The sequence below is a fragment of the Bubalus bubalis genome, chromosome 5 (assembly GCF_019923935.1).
Source record: "Bubalus bubalis isolate 160015118507 breed Murrah chromosome 5, NDDB_SH_1, whole genome shotgun sequence".
NCBI classification, from domain to species: Eukaryota; Metazoa; Chordata; class Mammalia; order Artiodactyla; family Bovidae; genus Bubalus; species Bubalus bubalis.
The window spans coordinates 5421195-5441364 of NC_059161.1; the positions used below are offsets into that span (position 1 = coordinate 5421195).

General features: G+C 52.6%; 1 long non-coding RNA gene across 1 annotated transcript in view; it reads right to left on the minus strand.

The window, feature by feature from the left end:
- Nucleotides 1-18722, minus strand: part of LOC112585035 — a 36462-nt gene extending 17740 nt beyond the window's left edge. Inside the window, exon 1 of the long non-coding RNA XR_006551016.1 lies at nt 880-18722. This is a non-coding gene — a long non-coding RNA (uncharacterized LOC112585035). The remainder of the gene's footprint in view (nt 1-879) is intronic.
- Nucleotides 18723-20170: the final 1448 nt, after the last annotated feature.

Sequence of the window (20170 nt, forward strand, 5' to 3'; positions counted from 1 at the left end):
CTCACTCTGCCACCACATGGCTCATCTACGTTTCCATGGTGCTTTCCTGATTCAGAAGGTTCTAATACAAGAACGGGTATTTAGCCCAGGGGGGGAAAGGCACGACCTGGCAGGCTTCAGGTGCCTACTGCCCGGTTACCTCCTCCCTGCCCCTGCCTATGATACCACTTAAGACACATAAGCTTCCTTCTTCCCTATTTCTTCTCGAGCTACCTCGTATATTCCTTTCTTAAGTTCCCAGCAGACAACTGGGCAAGGGGAACGAAGCTGCATCGCTTTCTCTTAGGAGCCTACCTGTTTGACAATGTATTAGGCATTTCTGTGTAGTAGGTATAATGGCTTCATTTCACTGACCAGGGACAGTAAGACTTAGGGAAATCAAGTAACACGTCTCAAACCACCCAGATGAGTGAGGCAGAGTCAAGATGTAGACCCAGCTCTGCCCAAGTGCCACATCTCTCCTTCTTTGGTCTCTACGGATCTCTGTATTCCGGGGGTTATTCTGTCTGCCCTGAAGGTAATGCAACCCCTCCACCTCCACCTCCTCTTCCAAGGGGAAAACTGAGGTTTGGCAGTCCATTAATTTCAGCTACAAAAATAAACTCATCCTCTTGCATGAACCTATCCTCAAAGCAAGAGGAGAAAGTTAACAAGGCCACAGGGAGGGTGCCACAGAAGAGCTAAGTGACCCAGACCCTGGGTTCAGGAAGATGAGCCACCCAAACTCCCACAAAGCATCAGGGACTCACAGAACTCCTTAAATAGATGTGTTTTGGGGATCTACCTCCTAAGAGGCATTTCATAGACACTGAAGAGTGAGAGAATAAAAATGCAAAGGCTGTGAGACACCAAGGTTCTAATCATGAGCAGAACACTTACCAGCCACTCCTTGCAGGGTTGCAGTGAGGAATAAATGAAATAACCACCGTCAATGAGCTGGATGTGGTACCTGCCAAACAGAAAACGTCATATAGGTACATGTTTCCTTTCTTTCCCCTGGCTTCCTGGGGCTCACAATCTCATAGGTGACATAAGACTTAAACTCAAAAAGAACCCTAGCACATCTAAAGTAGCATAAGAGAGGCATGAAGATATGGGAGTTTGGTCGAAGTGAGCAGGGGTGGTGTGAGGATTGCTTCTCGTGAAAGTAATCAGGAAAGGTCCTTGGGAGATAGTGGGACTGCCGCAGGTGGGTGCAGTGGAGGAGGCATGGGAAATATCAGCAGTGAGAACAGAGACAGAGAAAAGGCAAGAAAAAGTAAGTTGCTTGGTTTTGCTGGAATACTTGGTCCACTTAGGCAAACTTGGAAAGGTGAGCTAAGACGAGACTAGTCATAGACAACCTCCAGCATCCTGCTAAAGGGAAGGGATCTCACTCTGGAGACGAAGAGAAACCATTTTAAATTTCTGAGCAAGAAAGACAAGATGGCCGCTGCACGCAGAAGGGCCTGGAAAGGAGAGGGACGGGAGGCAGGGAGCCTCACTGGAGAACTACAGCTGGAACCATGGCCCTGGCAGGGGATGTACGGAGGAACACAGAGGGAAAAAAATGGGGAAAGGGCAGGGCCATCCAAATAGATCGTCAAAGCTGCCACGGACCCCACCCCCTGTCCCCATGGAGAGACTGTCAGAGACAGAACCTATTTGGGGAGCACAAACCACAGGTCCAACTCGTCGGAGATGAGCTGCCATATCTCTGCTTTTACCCTCCCCCTCAAAAACCTGGTTTTCCCTCCCCCGGACTGCTCTAAGCCTCAGGCTGACGAAGGCATGGGAGACCGAGACCTTCAGTGAGCAGTGCCCACGTTTGGGCAAAGCCGGGGCCCCAGCTGGTGGAACCCCCCACCCAGGGCTGTGTCCGAGAGTGGCACTGGGCAGTCCTGCCCGTGGGGCCATCTTCACTGCGGCAGCCACCACTGTGCCCGCCTCTGCTGCGCTTTTGCCCCCCCTCCCCTCCTCCGTCACAGCCCCCGCCCCCCGCCCACTCTGCGGAACTGGCACAGCAGGACCAGAAAAACCAACGCCACCATGTCCGAGACCAGCAGAAATGCCTCCAAAATGGCAGCCTTATGATCAAAAGGAGTCTCCAAATGCCATCAACCCACCCAGGGAAAGGGAAGCTAGAGACAGGGGGAGGAGAACTGTCAACCACCTCCCAACTGGCCCCCCAAAGTCTTCCTTACTCTCCCAATGGTCACATCTTTCCTTCAGAAACTTCCTCTCACAAAGCATGAGAGAAAAAAGGGCACTGCTCCCCCCACACCACCGCCCCCTCGCCCCCGAGAGGTCCTGGGGGCCCATAGGTGACATAAGGCATTCAGAAGGACGTTCTGCATTTCATACCCCGAGACAGGGGTCGGCAGTCCATTTCTGTCTGCAAACCCAGCCCCTCTCACTGACTGGACAAGAGCGAGCCCTCCAAGGGAGTCAAGTCTTATCACTTGTCTCCCACCAGACCCTCCCCAGTTCTGTGGGCCCTGGGGAGCCAGGAGGTAGGGTTGCAAGGAAGGGCCGAGAAAGCACAGCCGTGCCCTCCGTTATGTAATAAGAAGGGCGGTGCTGTCCTAGGCCAGAGACCCGGAGCGCATTGCGCTCCTGGATGCGCAGTCATGGGCGGGGGCCACTGCGCAAGATGAGGGGATCGGAAACCCCCTCCCCACGGACGTAGGGGTTGCAACGAGGGCTGGGTGGGGAGCTGGGACCCTGATTTTCCCAAGCCCTCTTCCCCCAACCAGAGGCGAGCAGCCGGCTGCCCTAGTTTTGCTCACTCTCCTCACTCCCCAGGATGACAAACCCTTCTGACCTGGGACCTCCACGTCTCTTGTGGCCCCATGGCTTTCCCTGAAACCCCACTAAATAAATACGCAGTTTCTGAGCCGTGTCCCAGGCTCAGTCCCCATCCTCACCTTTCCAAGCACCAGGGAGCAGCAGCTTCCAGAAGGCAGGTCCTTCCCATAATGGGCTCATCTCTGGACAGCCCGGGACGTCAATGCAAATCTCTCGTCCCCGGGGAGTAGCCCAGAGTCAGCAGGAAGCCCAGGGTGGTGGCAAGAGCAGCAGTAGCAGCTGTGCCCTACCTTGCCCGTGCGTTTCCAGGGGAGCCAAGAATTATTTTGCCGCAACGCTGAGGTGTGGCTGATCAGAAAATTCCCACTAAAGAACAAATATTCTCTTCCAGTTTGGTCAACCCTCTGCGCACCCACCTCCCCAACCCTTGCTCCTCCAAAAAAAAAGTTTGGGGGAGCCCTTAGCTCCTCTTCCTTATAGTGCATGAAATTAAAAAGGCACAGGAAGAGGCTTCAACTGGTCAGTCAAAATCAGGCAGAGACACAGGAGCATACGCACACCCCTAAACAGATTTTAGAAAGCTGCTGGGCTTCTCCCCCCTCCCCTTTAAGCAAGTGAAATGCAAATTCAGATTTGATACCCTGCCCTCCGCCAATCAAAAAAAGGTTTTCACCTGCCATTGGCCCACCCACCAATCAGAGGAAGTGTCTGGAGTGAGAGCCCTCCCCTGGCCAATGGAAGGCCAGCTCAGTCACTTAGTTAATGATGCAGCAGTACAAGGAAGGCCATCACATGTGAACTGGAAGGGTGCCAACATGGAGACACAGAGAGCACAAGGTAAACAACTTTCCAACGCCAAAAGGATGACATTTAATCTCTAAATGCTAGCTTCCCTTCTCAGCTCATCCTCAACCCCTCTCAGCTGGCCCTACAGATCTCGGGAGCCTCACTACCTGTCCCCCCAGAGCCCACAACAAGACCCAACAGTGACTGCGTCACCATTCCCCACTTTCCCCAACTACGCAGTGACAAACGAATCGGCTTTACCCCACTTCTCCCAACCCACGCCCCATCCTGCCCACCTGCTCCCCCACCAGCCCTGGGTTCCCAGGGATGAACATTTCAAACCAGGCAACCCCTGGAAAGGCTGCCCCTCTCGCCTTCCTCACAGTGTTCTTCCTCCTCACTCCTTACCTTTCACCTGAGAACCGTATGGACGGACGGACAGACACTGACACCCAAACAACTTGGAAAACCAGTCTGTCTGTCTGCCAGATAGAAAGAAATGGGGGTAAAGGCTGGGAGGTCAGGTGGGACTCCGGGGACGGCTTGCTACTTTTTCCTTTACCCTGGTCAGGCTTGAGCAGCTGATACTAAGGGAAAAGAAATTAAAGTGGAAAAAAACCCTCCCTCAGAGGGAAAAAAAAAAAGCAAAAATCGAGAAAGAAGGTGAGAAAGACAGAGCACCCACATACGCAGAGACATCGCCCCCGATCCCAGCAAATACGTACGTGGGGGAAGAAGGGGGTTACGCCATCAAGTCCTGAAGCCCGTCGGACCACCCATTGTCGCCTGCGCAGACCCAAATCTCGGCCGGCCGTAAGGTGCCGCAGTCCCGAATGTTCCAGAAACTGGTCCCAGCAAACCTTCCGCCATCGCCCCGAAACCTCTTGCTCCCGACCCTGCCCCCCACTGCCACCCCACCTCCTCCCCGCGGGAACCGCCCGTGCCACCTTGCGTGTCATCTCCCTAGCCTAGGCTACCCAGAGGCCTCCGGCCCCCGACAGATTTCTGAACGCTTGGCAAGTGAGCTGGCAGAACCTGGTGCCCGGTGTTGCTATGACTTGTTTCTTGATTTCTCTCTCTCTCTCTGCTGCAGCACGGCTGTTGCTAGCAGACCTATCCACGGAGCGCTCGCTCTCTCTCTCCTCTCTCCTCTCTCTCTCTCTCTCAGAGCTCTGTGACGCAGATCTAAATTCTCCAGTCTGCTCCTTGTGTTGCAAGAGCAGAACTGCAGCTTTTCCCCTGGAGAGCCGGAGGGCAGTGCCAAGGCTGGTCAAACAAGGCAAAAAAAAAGTTGGGCCTACACTTCGCTTCTCTGGCTGCACTTCTCCGGCCCCTTTTACCCCAGACCTCACTGCTCTGGGGCATAGAGGGCCTAGTGCCTGCAGGCTCACGCCTTCTCCGAGGGCTCCCCTGCCATCAGACTAGCTTAACTCTTTGAATGACAGTGCCCAGAGCCCAGACAGGGCTGTCCCACACTGAATGTGGCGTCATCATTTCTTGAACCGTAGGTGCTTCTCCTGGATCCCCCAAAATAATGGTCCCCACCCTGAAACCACTGTTCTATTAACTCTTTCTGCCACAGACAAGTCTAGTATTACAGCCGGAGCTGATTTTTGTTATATTCTGCTTTTTTTGGCCATAAACCAGGACCTTTTTTCTCCCTGGAATTTCCTAAGGACAAAAATGCATAATTAGAACATTGCCTGCTTACCCCATGAGTTGCGAGTCTTCTATTGGGGCAGGAGTGAGAGAAACTGAACTGAATGGCAGCTTGACGAATCTAGAGGATCTCCACTCTTCCAGGGTTCAGAATTTTAGGACCTAGGTGGATGCATCCAATCACTCTCAAGGCAGTTAGGCTACTCAGTCCCAGAGATTCAGGTTGCTGAGTCATTTGTTCCCAAGAAGATCCTCTGACAACATGAAAAGGAGCAAACCAGAGTGGCAGCCAAACTGAACCCTGGGCGGCCAATGACTGGCTTTAATGAGACAAGCATCCACCAGCCCACCCCCCACTGCCCCTGCCATGGTAATACATGGGCATTCACACCTGGAACCACTTATAAGGAGGGGGTTTCCCACCAATGCTCTGGAGACTGACCGGACTTGTTTTTGGATACTGACCGGTCTCCACTGCAGCAGAGCACACAGCTCCAACTCCGAACATTTTCCTGCCCTCCAACCCAGAAATCGTTCCCGAACAGCTCAGATGCTAACTCACTGAACCACACACACCTAGACAGTCTCCGGGTGTCTTGGGTTCCCACATGGCCACATCCAAAGGCAGACCCGCCAAGGTTCCTGACAACCAGTTGTAGCACAAGAGCCTAGTCCTGATGGGAAGTGAGAGATGTATTCATTCAGGTTCAGGGGCAGCTGCCTCAAAGTATATCATATGGAGATCCTTGCAACTTCCAGACAGCTAGAGAATGAGGCGCCAGGCAGACACCTTATCCCGTACCTCGACTCCTAAGCAGGCTTCTTCAAGCAACTGCTCTGGGCCAGGGTTTCACCCAGCAGAAAGAAGACCACTTGGAAGACAACCATGGCACTCCACAGCTTTAAAAGAAGTCCAGAGCATCTGTGCCAAGCTCTCAGCAGGGGAGAAAGTGCTTCAAATTCACACCTTCTGGGCTCCAGGGTAAAGCATGCCAATAAAGAAGTCACCTACTGGTCTGATGACCAAAGGAATGTGGCCTTGATGGCACCAAAGCAAGTCCCCCGGAATGGTCCTCTGCCTACTTAAATACCATTTGCCATAGTTTCCTTTTCCATGGAAGAAAAACATGCCTAAGTTCATGTCAGGACATTCCTGATTTATCCAAGAGCCCAGGATCAAATAAACAAAGGGCTTTGAGCTCTGCCAGGGAGCCTCCTGCTTCAGGAGGGAGAACTAGGAGGAAGTAGGGCTCAGCACAGAGTTGGCCCATCACCCCGTGAGCTGGTGAATGACGTGGCTGCTCACTGCCATGGCGATGGAGATGTCATGGGTGGGTGGACGTGAGAGAGGAAAGGCAAATAAGTCACGAGAGATGGCACAAGAGCAACTTGGGGTCAGCGGGGCCCTGCGCAGCCACAGAGCCTATAGACGGAGGCCGACTGTGGTTCAACCACAGAACAACAGAGCTCAAGCCCATGCAAAGGAAGGTCCCCGCATCGGGCGCTTGGCGGGAATCAGCTCTGACTTGCAAAACCTTATGATCGCACGATGTTTGGGAGGTCTTGTTTCATTTCACTTTTCATCTAAGTCTTCTTTTTTTCTTCCCACGACCCCGTTACTCTCCTTACAGTTTTACTAAGATTGAAACAGTCATTTCAGGTGCCTCTGCCCCATTCTAGGTCTTCCTTCTATTAACCTGATTGTACATGGCATCCAGAACAGAAAAACGCAAATGGGATGACCAGGAATCAGAAAGGGGACTCGGTTCCAAAAACAGGGGAGGATGTTTACTTAGCAAGGACACCCTAGCCTACCAGGAAGCAGTTTACAGGGCTGTACTCAGTGTTTGATTTCAGGGGGTAAAGATAACTTTTGGAGGGAGAGGAAGGTGGCACGCTCCTTCTGTCTGCCCCGTGAGGTCTGGGGAGGCTGGGACAGGGCACACTTGAAAAGACAGGGCTTCAACTCAAGCCCAGCAGGTCACTAGCTCGCTCCAGCTTCTCTGCAGCTTCAGGCCTTGGGAACTAAACGCTCTCTCCAGACATCGCGAGCTCTCGTGGCCTCTGACTGATCTGGGTCAAAACTCTGAAATGTCAAAGAGGAAGAATTTTTTTTTTTTTTCTTTAAAGGGAATGAGCTGAACTTTTACCCAGCCCTTGCCCTGGGTTCGGAACATAAGCCGTCTGTAATTGCAACAAACTCCAGGTCGGCAGGCACCAGCTGAGAGCAGAGGCCTGACGCAGGCCTCGCTGTGCTCCCATCCCCTCCTGGACACCTCCTGAACGGGGCAGGCTCTTTCACCAAGAAAGAAGTCACTTCTCTCAACTCAGGCAGCTGTGCAGGGGACCCATCCCAAACTCTGCACGAGCATCGAGGGCTCGAGTGGGTGTTCTAGATAACAGACCAAGCAGTAGTCTGGTCTTGGGCGGAACTGACAGGTTCAGGTCCTCAGGGAGAAGGAGTTTCTGCTCACCGCCTGGAGAGGGGCAGGCAGAGGGCACTCAGTGATCCCAGGAGGTAAATCATTCATCAGGTACCTTTGTTGTGATTGTTGAGTCGCTAAGTCGTGTCCGACTCTTCACCAGCCCATGGACTGCAGCCCTCCAGGCTCCTCTGTCTATAGGACTTCCCAGGCAAGAATAATGGAGAGTGGGTTGCCATTTCCTTCTCCAGGGGATCTTCCCGACCCAGGGACTGAACCCAGGTCTCCTGTATTGCAGGTGGATTCTTTACCACTGAGCCACTAGGGATGCCCCCCTCATTAGGACGCCCTCTACTAGCTGCTGAGGCCACATCCAGCATAGGAGAAGTCCAGGACACAGCCCCTCACCGCAGGGAGGGGTTCTAACTGAGGACCCTACAAGCATTCCCGAATTGGCATTTTTTATATTTCTAAAATGCTCTTTAAAAGCTGAATTCATTTTCTCACAATACTAAATGTACTGGTTGGGATCCCAGGCTAGCCCACGAAAGCCTATTTTACTACTTGAGGAAGTCAGGAGGTTCAATGCCTTGGGGGGCTCAGCAGGTAAAGGCTGGGGGATGTGTGAGGGGAAGGAGCAAGCCCTTCCCCAGGTCTGGGGGTGGAAACCCCCAAGGGCCCAGATGGTCCAGTATTTCAGGAGAAGTTACAAATCCAAGTGTATTACATTAAGCTTTTGATTTTTAAACATCGTCCCGACTTTTTAAAAGCCAGAATATACCTGCAGAGCCTCTATTGTGTTTTCTCTGTGGTGATATATCCAATATGCTATAGGAACCTGCGCTGCCCAAGTGAGGATTTAAAGAAAGAAACAAAGAAGATAAGACTGAAAAAATTCACCACACAGATGCTGTTACTAGAGGAAAGAATGGCGCAGAAGAAAATAAGGAAATCCTGCCTTTCGGGTCAATGGTTGTCCAACAGCCCCACGTTGAGGGCTGCGGGTGGAGGGGTGCTTCAGAGTTATTTTTAACTTGACACATGATACCCTCAAAGTGCTAGTATTTGTGCCCCCTCCCAATCCCAGAAGGACAGAAGAATCATTTCAGTTTGTAGGCCCTCTCTCCCAGATGAGAGTCGCTGCTCAAGGCATCCTCAGAGGCTCTGTTCAGGGCTGTGTTGATCAGACAGGAAGGGATTATCCTAATCCAGCTGCCCATCCAAGGCATAGGGCCCTCCGTAAACAATACTATGACCAAGGCACTGTCCAGCCTCTGCTTCACTCCATAACCCCCAGCCCACTTTTGGGGAACTCAGACAGTGGAACATCACTTAAGATGACGTCTCTCTCGAGGTAACTAATGACCAGTTTTACGTCTTCTCTCTGCCTCTGGAGCCCATAGAACAAGCCTCCTCCTTCAAAGGCCTTCAGATATTTTAGGATAACTTTTACAAGTCTTTAGGCTAAACAAGGAGGTACAAAAAGGGAAATGAAAAAGGGGTGGGGGTGGGGGGGCAGGAGGGATGGTAGGGGAGAAGAAGCCAGAGAGAAATACTCTTAAAATAGCTGGTCAAAAGTTAACAAGCCAACGGAAAAGAGGAAGAGACCTATCTTATGTATTCATGAGAAAGGGGGCACTAGTGGCAGAAAACCAGCTGAGTGACGCAGGACATGCGGAAGGAAGAGTCCACAGTCCAGACAGAGAAAATACAAGATGGGCCAGGGGCTTAGACAGTTCTCAAGGCCAGCCACCAGGCTGTGCCGATGACCCGGGACAAATGGGCTACAACCTGAGCTTGGGAGAAGAAGACGTGCAACTCCGTTTATAAGCATGGAATATCCTTTTGCCCTTTTTTTTTGGGGGAGGGGGTGTTCTTTTTCTTATGTATTTGTTGGTTAGTTACGCATCCTGGGTACAAATGCGCTTGCCAGCAGTGGGTATTACATGTATCCTCTCCACTCTGCTTGCCTTTTCTCTCTTTCATTGATGTCTTTTGATAATGAGAAGTTCCTCATTTTAATGTCATCCAACTTATCAATCCTGTCCTTTATTTTTTTCACATTCTCGGTATCTTCTTTAAGAAAATGTATAGCCACCTCAAGGTTATGAAAATATGCTAAGTGATCTTGTCGATGAAGTTTTATTTTGTCTTAACTTTCACATTGAGATTGATGACCTCTCTGGAGTTTATTTTTGTGTATGACGTGAGGTAGCAGTCAAGATTCATTTCTTTCCCTGTGGACATCCAACTGACCCAGCGCTGTTTATTATTAAAATGACCGTCCATTCCCTACTGCTCAGCAGTGCCCACTCCGTCATCAATCAGGTGTCCAGATATACAGGGGCTTGCCACCAGGCTCTCTGTTCCATTCCTTCAGTCAGATATAAGATAGACAAATAGTTCTACTATTATAGTATGGAGCACTAATCTTAAATCAGGTGATTTTTAACATTAAGATAGGTTTGCAAGTAAAGTTTAAGAAAATATCAATCTAGGAACTGACTTTGCAAAGTTCAGTGTGGACAGACACAGTCTGAGCCCAGCCTGGGCCTCTCAGAAAGAATAGGATGAAAAGAAACAGACACAGAAAAAGCTCCCCAAGCTAAGGAAGGCAGCAGCAAGAAGAAAGGGACAGAGGAAGAAATTAGTCCTGTTTTCATAAACAGTAATACAGTGATCAAGAGAAGAGACTTATACTGTTCAAGAGATAACTGGCATCGAAATCCCAACTACATACTTTCTGCTGTGTGATCTTGAGCAAGTTAACTCAGTCTTTCTGAGCCTCAGTTTCCTGATCTGCAGATGGGGGAAAGCTTCCTCAATGAGCTGTGCAGATTATGTAGCTTAATCTGGTGTGTATGACTTACATCCCATTATCACAGAGCCTAGGAATCTTAAGTGTTAAAAAATATTGGGGACTTTCATCATGGGGAGTGGTATCTCAGAGACCAGCCCGACTGTGGGAGCAATCTTGCCATTCAACAAATCTTTACCGAGTGCGTATAACTAAACAAAGATAATACAGATTGTGGTTAAAAAAAAATCAGACTCTAAAATGAGACAGGATTGAATGTGTATCTTTGTACAGTCTCTACTAGTTATAGAGACTTGACTAACTTGTTTGACCTCCCTAGGTTTCTAGTTTGAGCTTCATCTGTACTTCCTATGGATTTTCTTGGTGAGGATGGTATGAGACATTTAGCACAATGCCCAACACAAAGTTAATGTTCAACAGATACCAGTATCGCTATGTTGATGATGATGATGACAGACGATGATGTTTTGGTTGGTACCATGCCAAGCACTGGAAGAAAAGGCCTAGTAACACCTAAAAGACCTATAGCACCTGGCAATCAGGGTCTTCCAACCAAGTACTAACCAGGCATAGCCACAAGACAAGACCGAGTAGACAAGATTGAGTGCGTGCGGGTGGTAGGCTTAAGACAGAGGAGGGGCTTGGAGGAAAAAGGCTGAGATGCCATGTAAAGGCCAAATGTGCTGGGACAGTTAAATACCTGGTAAGGAAATTCTAAGGAAAATCTCAAGGAACTTCAAGAACAAATAAAAACACAGAGTCTATGAATATATATAATTGGAAAAAGCCTAAAAATGTGCTGAATTGAATGGGGGAGGGTGGGTTATGTGTGTCAGAAATGGTACTTGTAGATCAGAAGTCTGATGGTAGCCAAGGGAAGAAGGTTCCTGAAAGAACAGTGCCGTGAACAGTTTCGATTAATAATAATGACCATGATGTGGTCAGCGTCACAGCCTTAAAGACCAAATCTCGTCAGTCTCCAGGAACAAGGACCCTAGAACCATGGCGGGGTTTTTCCCATCAAATTCCCCACCCGGGGGGACCATGGCACTTCTGCCCAGACTGCTGAGCTGAAGCAAAACAAGGCCCCAGCAGTGACCACAAGCACTTCCAAGGACACAACGCCACACCACGTGCCAAGTGAGAATCTGAGAGACAAGGGCCGGGGACAGCCTGTGCTGGAGGGCAGGTCCTGACAGAGGTGACATGAAGATGCAGACTCAGATGCCACCGCGGGCAGGCAGCTGGAGCCAGGCAGCAGACAGTCAGTGGCCTGGCAGACGCCGGACCCAGGAACATGGGACTCCCCCGACTGCAGGGTGAAAGGAGAGGAGTGTCGGCCAAGTCAGGGCCTTAACAGACAGAAATGAGTCCCAGCACCAACACAGACGTCCGCGTGAAATACACCAGGGGCAGGAGAGCAATGGGCCACGTCTGTTTAGGTGGTCAGTCAGGCCTAGGGTGGCAGGTACTATGACCAGTATGCCCTGTTTGTAAGTAGATGCTTTCTCCTGGGCAGACTGAGTCAGTCCGCCTCTCAGGCCAAAACTCCAGGCTCCAAAGTGTCCTGCCCAAGCTGGCTCCCATCACCTCCTGGGAAAATGAAAGAGGCCAAAATGTCTGTCTTCCCCTAGGCCACCGATCTTTCCAAGCTACTGTCCCTAGAGGGCTCACGGCTCAGCCTCAAGCAAAACCCAGGCTGGCAATGCAATGGGCACCTGCTATTCTGACGATGGGCTGGGGGCTCAGTAAACACGGTCATTCCACTAGTCAGAAGCTCCAGACCAGGGGCTTCTAGAGCTGCCCAAAATGCAGGGGGCAAAGTCTTTCCTGGGACTCAGAGAGTAACCTAACTCGACTCTTGGCTGGCTGCTCTTGAAACCCTGGCCCTGTCACCGGATGGAAATAATTTCCAGAGATGGAGTGTGGCCGGTCCACGTGAGCTGGACTGAAGGAAGCTCTACCACCTCCCTACACGGCGGAACCAGTGGTCTGTGCCATGGACAGGTGTGGCTGGGAAACGAGGGTGTCCTGGCCAGGTGCCCTCCACACATAGGCTGGGACCCTTAGATGTTACTGCCACTCTTGGGGTTCTTGATTGAAGAGGGAAGCTTTGAGCAGAAGGAGACATCTCCAGGGTACAGAGAATCTGGGCAACTGATGATTCATGAGGCTGGACTGACCTCTGCATGACCACACGAGCTTAGCACTATGTGTCTCAAAAGTGGAGTTTCTTGCCCTGGAACCAACTATTGCTGCGCTTAGCTGAGTCAGAACCAGACAGAAGTTGTCGCAAATTACCAGTAGGATGGGAGTTCCCCAAACAGCTCAGATTTGAGCTTTAGTTTCCATACTGCCTTCTCCCCCATCCAAGGGCATGCCCCTGCCCTAGGCCACAGCCTCAGTAGGAGAGGAAAGACCCCAGGACCATCGCGCACACCAGGGCGTGACTCCTGACTTTCAGCAAAACGCTGGCCTTGTCGGGAGCTGGAGCAGAGCCAAGGCTCTCATCTGATGGGGGAGGCTAAAACATAATCTTGAATGTCATATTCGGGGCCATACTGAGGATGCATTTTATATGATTTTCATAATATTAAGCCTTGACCAAAGTAAGCTCCTACAAAATGTCTGAGTACGTCTTCTGCATACAGAGCTCAAGAGTCGGGAGGGGCTGATGACCAGACCTATTAGGTGCGAGGAGGCCCTGTGGGTGTCTTACTTGCGCAGGGATGGTGTTGGAACAATGCTGAGAGTTCTGCTCCCTGAAGGCCTCTGGGACTGGCGGGAGGCCGTTATTCTCAGGATAGGATTCACTCAGGTAAGAAGGTCAGGGTTTTCCTCCACAAAACAGAGCAGCAGTGACAGCTTTAAAACACAAAGGATGACTCGGAGAGCTCTCTCCCCGTACTGCCATGTAACATGGAGCAAGAGGAGTGGTCCACCACCCTCCCTCTAACATCTCCAACCTCCCCGGGGCCCAGCGTGGACACTGAGAAGGCAGGGAGTCCTACATCTTTTCTATCCCCCCGAAAAATGTCTGGGACCGACCATGGGTCAGGCTTGGTGCTGGGCTCTCTGCAGTTAACCCTGCCCACGGAAGCAGGGTCCCTGCTGGCTGCCAGAGGCTGGAGAACAAGGACATCAGGACAGTAAGAGGACAGCTGGCTTCGTAACCCCACCTGCAGGTACGGCGGGTCGAGGCCCTGGGAGTCGCTGGAGCTAACGGGAGGGACAGAGCTCATGTGGGTGGTGGGATGCCTTCAGGCTGAGTGCGCTGGTGACGCACTCAGGAAGTTTCTGGGGAAGCCAACCCACAAAAGGACCACCGGTGCTTCCGAGAGACTAGTGTCACCAGAGGGCTAGAGGACGTGGACGGGAGGAGTGGAGATGCCGAGATAGGTCTGGGGATGCCCCAGCCACTTCCCCCGCAAGGCCAGTTCCTCACAGCCAATGGCACACGCCTGCTGACCCAGTCCCTGTGAAGTCACGGGGAGAGCAGGAATCATCACTCCTGCCCTGGACCCAAGAATGCCGCCTGACTCCATCCCAGTGGCGGGGATGGCCCACCCGGCTTAGAAGGCTTAGAAACCTGGTATATGAGGCATCCTGTGAATCATGCAGCCTCACCTTTCACCAATACGTGAAGACTGGCCTTGGGCTGGAGGCCAGGGTGTGGGACCTTGGTGGGTTACTTCAGATCTCAGGCTAAGTTTCTCATCTTAAAGTAGGGCTAATGAAAAACTCACACCCCTGCCCACAGTGTTGTGGGCGATTAAATGAGTTTAAATGAGTCCATGCAGTAAACACTTGGTAGCACTGCTTGACGGCCGCGTCAGTTGTGTCCGACTCTTTGCGACCCCATGGACTGTAGCCTGCCAGGCTCCTCTGTCCCTGGGATCCACCAGGCAAGAATGCTGGAGTGGGCTGCCGTCTCCGTCTCCACTGCCCAGTGCTGTAGGGTCCATAGGTGTGAAACACTTGGCAGCACTGCTTGGTACAGAGCAAGGTGCAGGAAGTGGCAGCTGGGGTGACTGCTTTATTCTTAGCATCCTCCCGTGGTGGCCATTCAACTTACCTGCAAACGCCAGAACCCGCCCCCCACCGCCACCCGCGCCCCACTTGAAGGAGCTCATTGCCTCAGTCACCCGTCTTCCGTCGCTCACATCCTTCCCAGCTCCACGGGAGGGACACTAACCCAGTCCCCTGCATCAGCAGTGGCCCCTCACCCCAGCCACTGTCACCCAGCAGCCCCAGCCTGTCCTCTGGAGCACCCCTGAGTAAGCGAGCCCAGCACCCACATCGCGGGACGGTCCTGTCCATGCACACAACCGCGCCCAGCAAACCCGTTCTGCCCGCCTTTCTGGGGTAAACATGCCCACACTCTAACCACTCCTCAGCAGCCAGCAGCCCTGCTCTGCCCTTCTTCTGCTTTGACATCTCTCCTCGCTGGGATCAAGACCTGAACAAACGCTCCACAAGCAGGAGGGCCAGCAGACCGGTCTCCAGCAGAGCCTTCTTCCAGCAGAATCTCTCACTCCCTCTCACTTGCCTTCTCCAGCAGGGTGGCTACCGTCCCCCCATGCCCATCCTCACCCCGCCCCCCAACAATCTGATTAAACCTTGCCGTGGTATCTTCCTTGGGAAACTCTCAGTCATGATCCTAGGAACGTATCAACCAAGTTCTGCTGAGTTATTGCTCCATTGAAAAACACTCAACCAGAGGCTTTCACATATACTATGTCCACAAATCTACTTAACTCCCCTGAGCTGGGAACTGAAGCCTGTTCTCTCACCTAGAGCTCCGTGCCCTGAGGAGCTCCCTGGATGGGTCCTTTCCACTGGCCAAGCTCCTGCAAGGAGAAGGCAGGCTGACACTGCTGATGGGCGCGAGGACCAGAGACCCACTGTCTCTCCCAGATGAGGCAAGAGATTGACCTTTGTTCTCCAGCCTTTCCCAGGCAGGAGAGATGGCCACGGCTGCCCTCCCTTCTCCAAGTGCCAGCAGCACGTGGAGCCCTCTGTTACAGTCCAGAGCCTCCAACTAGAGCCTGAACTTTTCAAAGACAAGGCCTGGGCCAGGTTTAGAACTCTCATTCCCTCTAATGTGAAGCTCCCAGAGGCACCCCAATCTCTACTTGTTGATTGATGATTGGCTCATGAGGCTAGATTTGGCCTCCCTGTCAACATCACCACCTCAAGTCCCTGGCAGACACAAAACGGGCTTACTTGGTTCTGGTCCCTTCCCTGGGCGCACTGGTCCCGTGAGACCCCTGCTGCTCTCTCCTTCCTGATCTAGACTCATCAAACATGAAGTTAATCCTCGTTACTCCAGCTTCTAGAAAGGATCCCCAAGCAGATGTCAAAGGGACACCCGACCTGTGCTTTTACTAACACCCCCTGGCCAGAGGATGAGAAGGGTGGCTTGCTCTGGGCTGAACACAGAACATTGTCACTGACACCTCCTGGCCAGAGGATGCGAAGGGTGGTTTGCTCTGAGCTGAACATAGTGCTTCGTCAACTCTATACCTTGGGATCAGTCATGAGGTTTTCTTTCTGGCGTGGCCCAGCGCAAGGCTGAGGACGGAGGAGACAGCTTATCTTAGAGGTGGGCAGGCACCCTCTGTCAAACCCACACTCTCCCAGAGAAAGACCAGAGACCTTAATAGCTCCCCACGGCTACTGACTGTAGATATGAGCCAAGCAAAGAGCCCAACAGCATCCTCACCAGATACAGGAGCAGATGAAGAGAAAGGGGCAAAGAAGCGCTGTCGCAGACCCCGGGGGTAGGCAGAAACACAGAGCCTCACCTACCTTCAGGTGGCCCCGGGAGTGGCTGCAATTCTTACAAACACTCACCAACCAACGAAAAGGGGGGCAAAGCCTCTCTGCCTTGACCCCCTGTTCTAGGCAGCTCACAAATACTGATGGGCTCCAGATAGCAGCTCAGGGTTCCTCTGAGACATGGAAGTGGTGGCTGCACAAAGAACTGAAGTCCTCGGGAGGCTGTTCTAGGCACAGGCTCTAGTTCGTTAACGTGTTCCTACCAAGGAGCTCTGATTCTTCTAAATATTTCTAACACCTAAGATAACGCCAGGCACACAGTGTTTGTGGACGAGGCTACTGAATCCAGGGCAGGAGGAGAAAGAGAATCAAAATTAAATATAAGATACGGTTCATAACCAAAGGAGTTCCTAAAATAGATTCCAGAGCTAACATGATTTGGGAACAGTTATAAAACAGCCTGCCTGCAAGGAAGCTTCCTGTGGCCCTGGACTGCGTCTCGCAGGCCGTCACGCCACCACGGATGGTGCGCCTGTTTCCGGCGACCGCCTGCTGGCCGGATGAACACGTGAACACAGGAGTGGAACACGGTACGAGTTCTTTGGGGTCTACTTCTAAGACAGTAAAGAATCTGCCTGCATTGCAGGGGACCTGGGTTCACTCCCTGGGTCAGGAAGATTCCCCTGGAGAAGGACATGGCAACCCACTCCAGCATTAGTGCCTGGAGAATGCCATGGACAGAGGAGCCTGACGGGCTACAGTCCATGGGGTCATAGAGAGTCAAACACGACTGAGCGACTAACACTTTCACTTTTCTAAATATCCTAAATATCAACATTTACCTTTCACTTTTGAAATCATAAAAGGCCCAGATACTGACTGACGGCTGAGTACCTCTGGGCTATACCCAGAGTTTCTGTATCACCTTCATACAAGAAAGAGAGAAAGGGGACCCCATGAGCTACTGCCAACATTAGTCTCCCCCTCCCCCACCACGTCTTACCTCCCCGTTTGCTCCGGCCCAAGTTGGAACCCGGCACACTGACCTCTTAAGACACAGCCATCTCCCTGCCGCCTGCAAGAGGACTTGCAGCCCTGACCCCCACCGATGCCCCCGCCCCGATTTGGAAACAGAGCCTCCATCTGGCTTCGGGTCCTTAATGAGGGTCTGGCCTTCTCTCAAGGTTGCCCTGTGGCCGAGGCCCTCATTCCCAAAAGACACGGATATTTCTGGTCCCCCTTTGAGAAAAACTTCAAATAAGGATGAGCCTCCAGATCAGGATGCCGCTTCCCTCCTACTTGCCCAGTCTTCTCCTCATCATGAACGTGGACCTCAACATCCACTGAGCCTGGTGCCGGCCCCACACGTGTATCCCGGCTCGGTCCTCACGACAGGCTCAGAAGCCGGGATGACCACCACCTCCATCCACAGGTTAGGAGCCGAGGAGCCTGTGCGCAGATGTGCAGCTAGGGCTAGACTCACAGCCCCTGTGCTAGGCAAGCTAGCGACATCCCTGTCTTAGGAGACCTCCTCCGAACCCTGTCCGTCCCTGATGAACTCCTCCCCATTTTCATGCCTGACAACTGCAGAGACAAAGGTAGGACCAACCACATTTCCTTTTTTAAGGGAAAAAAAAAAAGGGAACATCTCCATGTGCCATTTTTGTAATTTTTTAAGATAAGTTTTTACTACTGACTCATTTAAGTGAGGTGTCTTGTATGTATAACTCTTTCTAGTGCACAAAGAAGTTTTATGACACATTATCCCATTTCACCATCCCCACCCTGCCCCGTGGCTCGAAGCCTTGTGAAGTATACGCAGTTATTCACATTTTACAGATGAACAGATGAGAAAAGCAAGGGAAGCTGGCCGAGACCAGCCAGCCAGTAAAGGAACAACCGAGCAATAAACCATCCCCAGGTCTTCCTGGCACTAAGCCCTGAGCTCTGGGTGCCCCCCGCACGGGCATCAGGACTGACTCCGGGAGGCTCTGAGTCAGGGAGACTCCCAAGTTACTGGCTGTACGACCCAGGGCAAGTTAACTAACCTCTTCCTGTCTCAGCTTTTTCGTCCATAAATCAGTGCTAACGACAACCATGACATGTGATTACCCTGAGGATTAAATGAGATACTGTATGCTCAGCAGTAGCCCACACTCATGAAACGGTGGGGACTGCCCCCGCACCCCATGTCCCGGCAGGCCCGCGGGGCAGACCAGGTACCACAGTGTATGCTGCAGGTGCTTATTAACACAGGTGGGCTGCTAGCGCCTTCTTCCACCAGCCAGGCACCCCCCGAGAGTCTGGGGCCCAGATTCAAGGGCGTGGCAACAAGGAGAAGCCAGTGTCCTCAACAGCAGGGCCCTGTGCCCTCCTGCCAGTCCACCACGGTGGCTCTGAGCAGCAGTGTCTGCCCAGAGGACCAGGCAGCAAGGAGGTGCAGGCTCCCATCACAGAACCACATGGCCGAACGGTCCAAGCCCCCCGCCCCGTGCCCCCGGCCCCCCAAGGCAAGGCCTCCGTGCTCTGCTGACGCCCCGCCCTGTGCCCCGGGTCCTGCTCCTGGGCTTGGGAAACAGGCCTGTCCTGGGCGAGAAGAGCCGATAACAGCACGTGGACTGTTTTCCAGCAACCTTGCTGTCTCTCACTTTAAGATGAAAATAATAAACACCGACACCCAGAGGCTGGACAGGGAGGGGGAAATCAAGCGGCCTCGGAGGAGCCGGGGCGCTAGGACTTGCGCGGCATGGGCTGCCCTAACCGGGCAACCTGGGCAAGGTGCGTCAGAGCCAGGAGGCTGCAAACACACAGGCGCCAGGGCCAGAGGCGCCAGGCCCGGACGGGGAAGGTCACCGCGGGCTGGCCTGGTTCCTGGTTCCTGGTGGCACCGGGGCCCGAGGGGGCGGGGCGGTGAGCAGGGCGCACGGCTTGTGACTCTCAGCAGTGGGGCCCCAGCACCTGCCAACAGGTCGCTCTGCGAGCTCTAGGCCCTCTCTTCTCCGGGGGCAGTCCCGAGTCTTCGACCAGGATCTTCCCCGAAGTCCTGGACCCGCCTGTCCTGCTCTTTCTCTAAAACCTTCCACCATTTCCCGGTGCCTGCCCCTCATAGGCTTTCTCCCAGCCGTTCCAGGCGCCCTCACACATGGTCCTGATCACCCCCAGAGCTTGATCCACCCCAAGGTTAGGTCACACTGATCCCAGGGTGACCGTGTGTTCCCATTCTCCCACCCGGCACCCACTCTGACACTGCTGAACCACCCCTCCACGCACCTCCCTCCTAGGTGCCTTCCCCTGTGGGTGCGGGGTCTGCCCCACCCTCTGGCCCAAATTGAGAGGTCACTGTTCTCCTGACACAGATCTGCTGAGTGCCTACCACATGCCAGGCCCTGGGTGCACCAGGTATCGATACCACAAGGGCACACAAGACACGTCCTGCCCACGGTGAGCCCGTGGTCACAGGGCCGAGCAAACAAGCCCACCACCACTACATGATGTGGTCACTGATCCAGGATCAACAGACAGAGTCCTTACTACGAGCCAGATGCTGTTTCAAGCACGTTACAAGCTCACTGAATCCTTTAAATAACTCCGTGAGCTAAAGTGAGTGAAGTGAAAGTCACTTAGTCATGTCCAACTCTTTGCAACCCCACAGACTGTACAGTCCATGGAATTCTCCAGGCCAGCATACTGGAGTGGGTAGCCTTTCCCTTCTCCAGGGGATCTTCCCAACCCAGGGTTTGAACCCAGGTCTCCTGCATTGCAGGCGAATTCTTTCCCAGTTGAGCCACCAGGGAAGCCCAAGGGCAATGATTAATATCACAAGTCCCATTTTACAGATGACGAAACTAAAGCCTAGCAAAGGCCAAGTAAACTTACTCAGCGTCACCCTGCAGCCAGCAGAGAGGCTGGAGGGAGG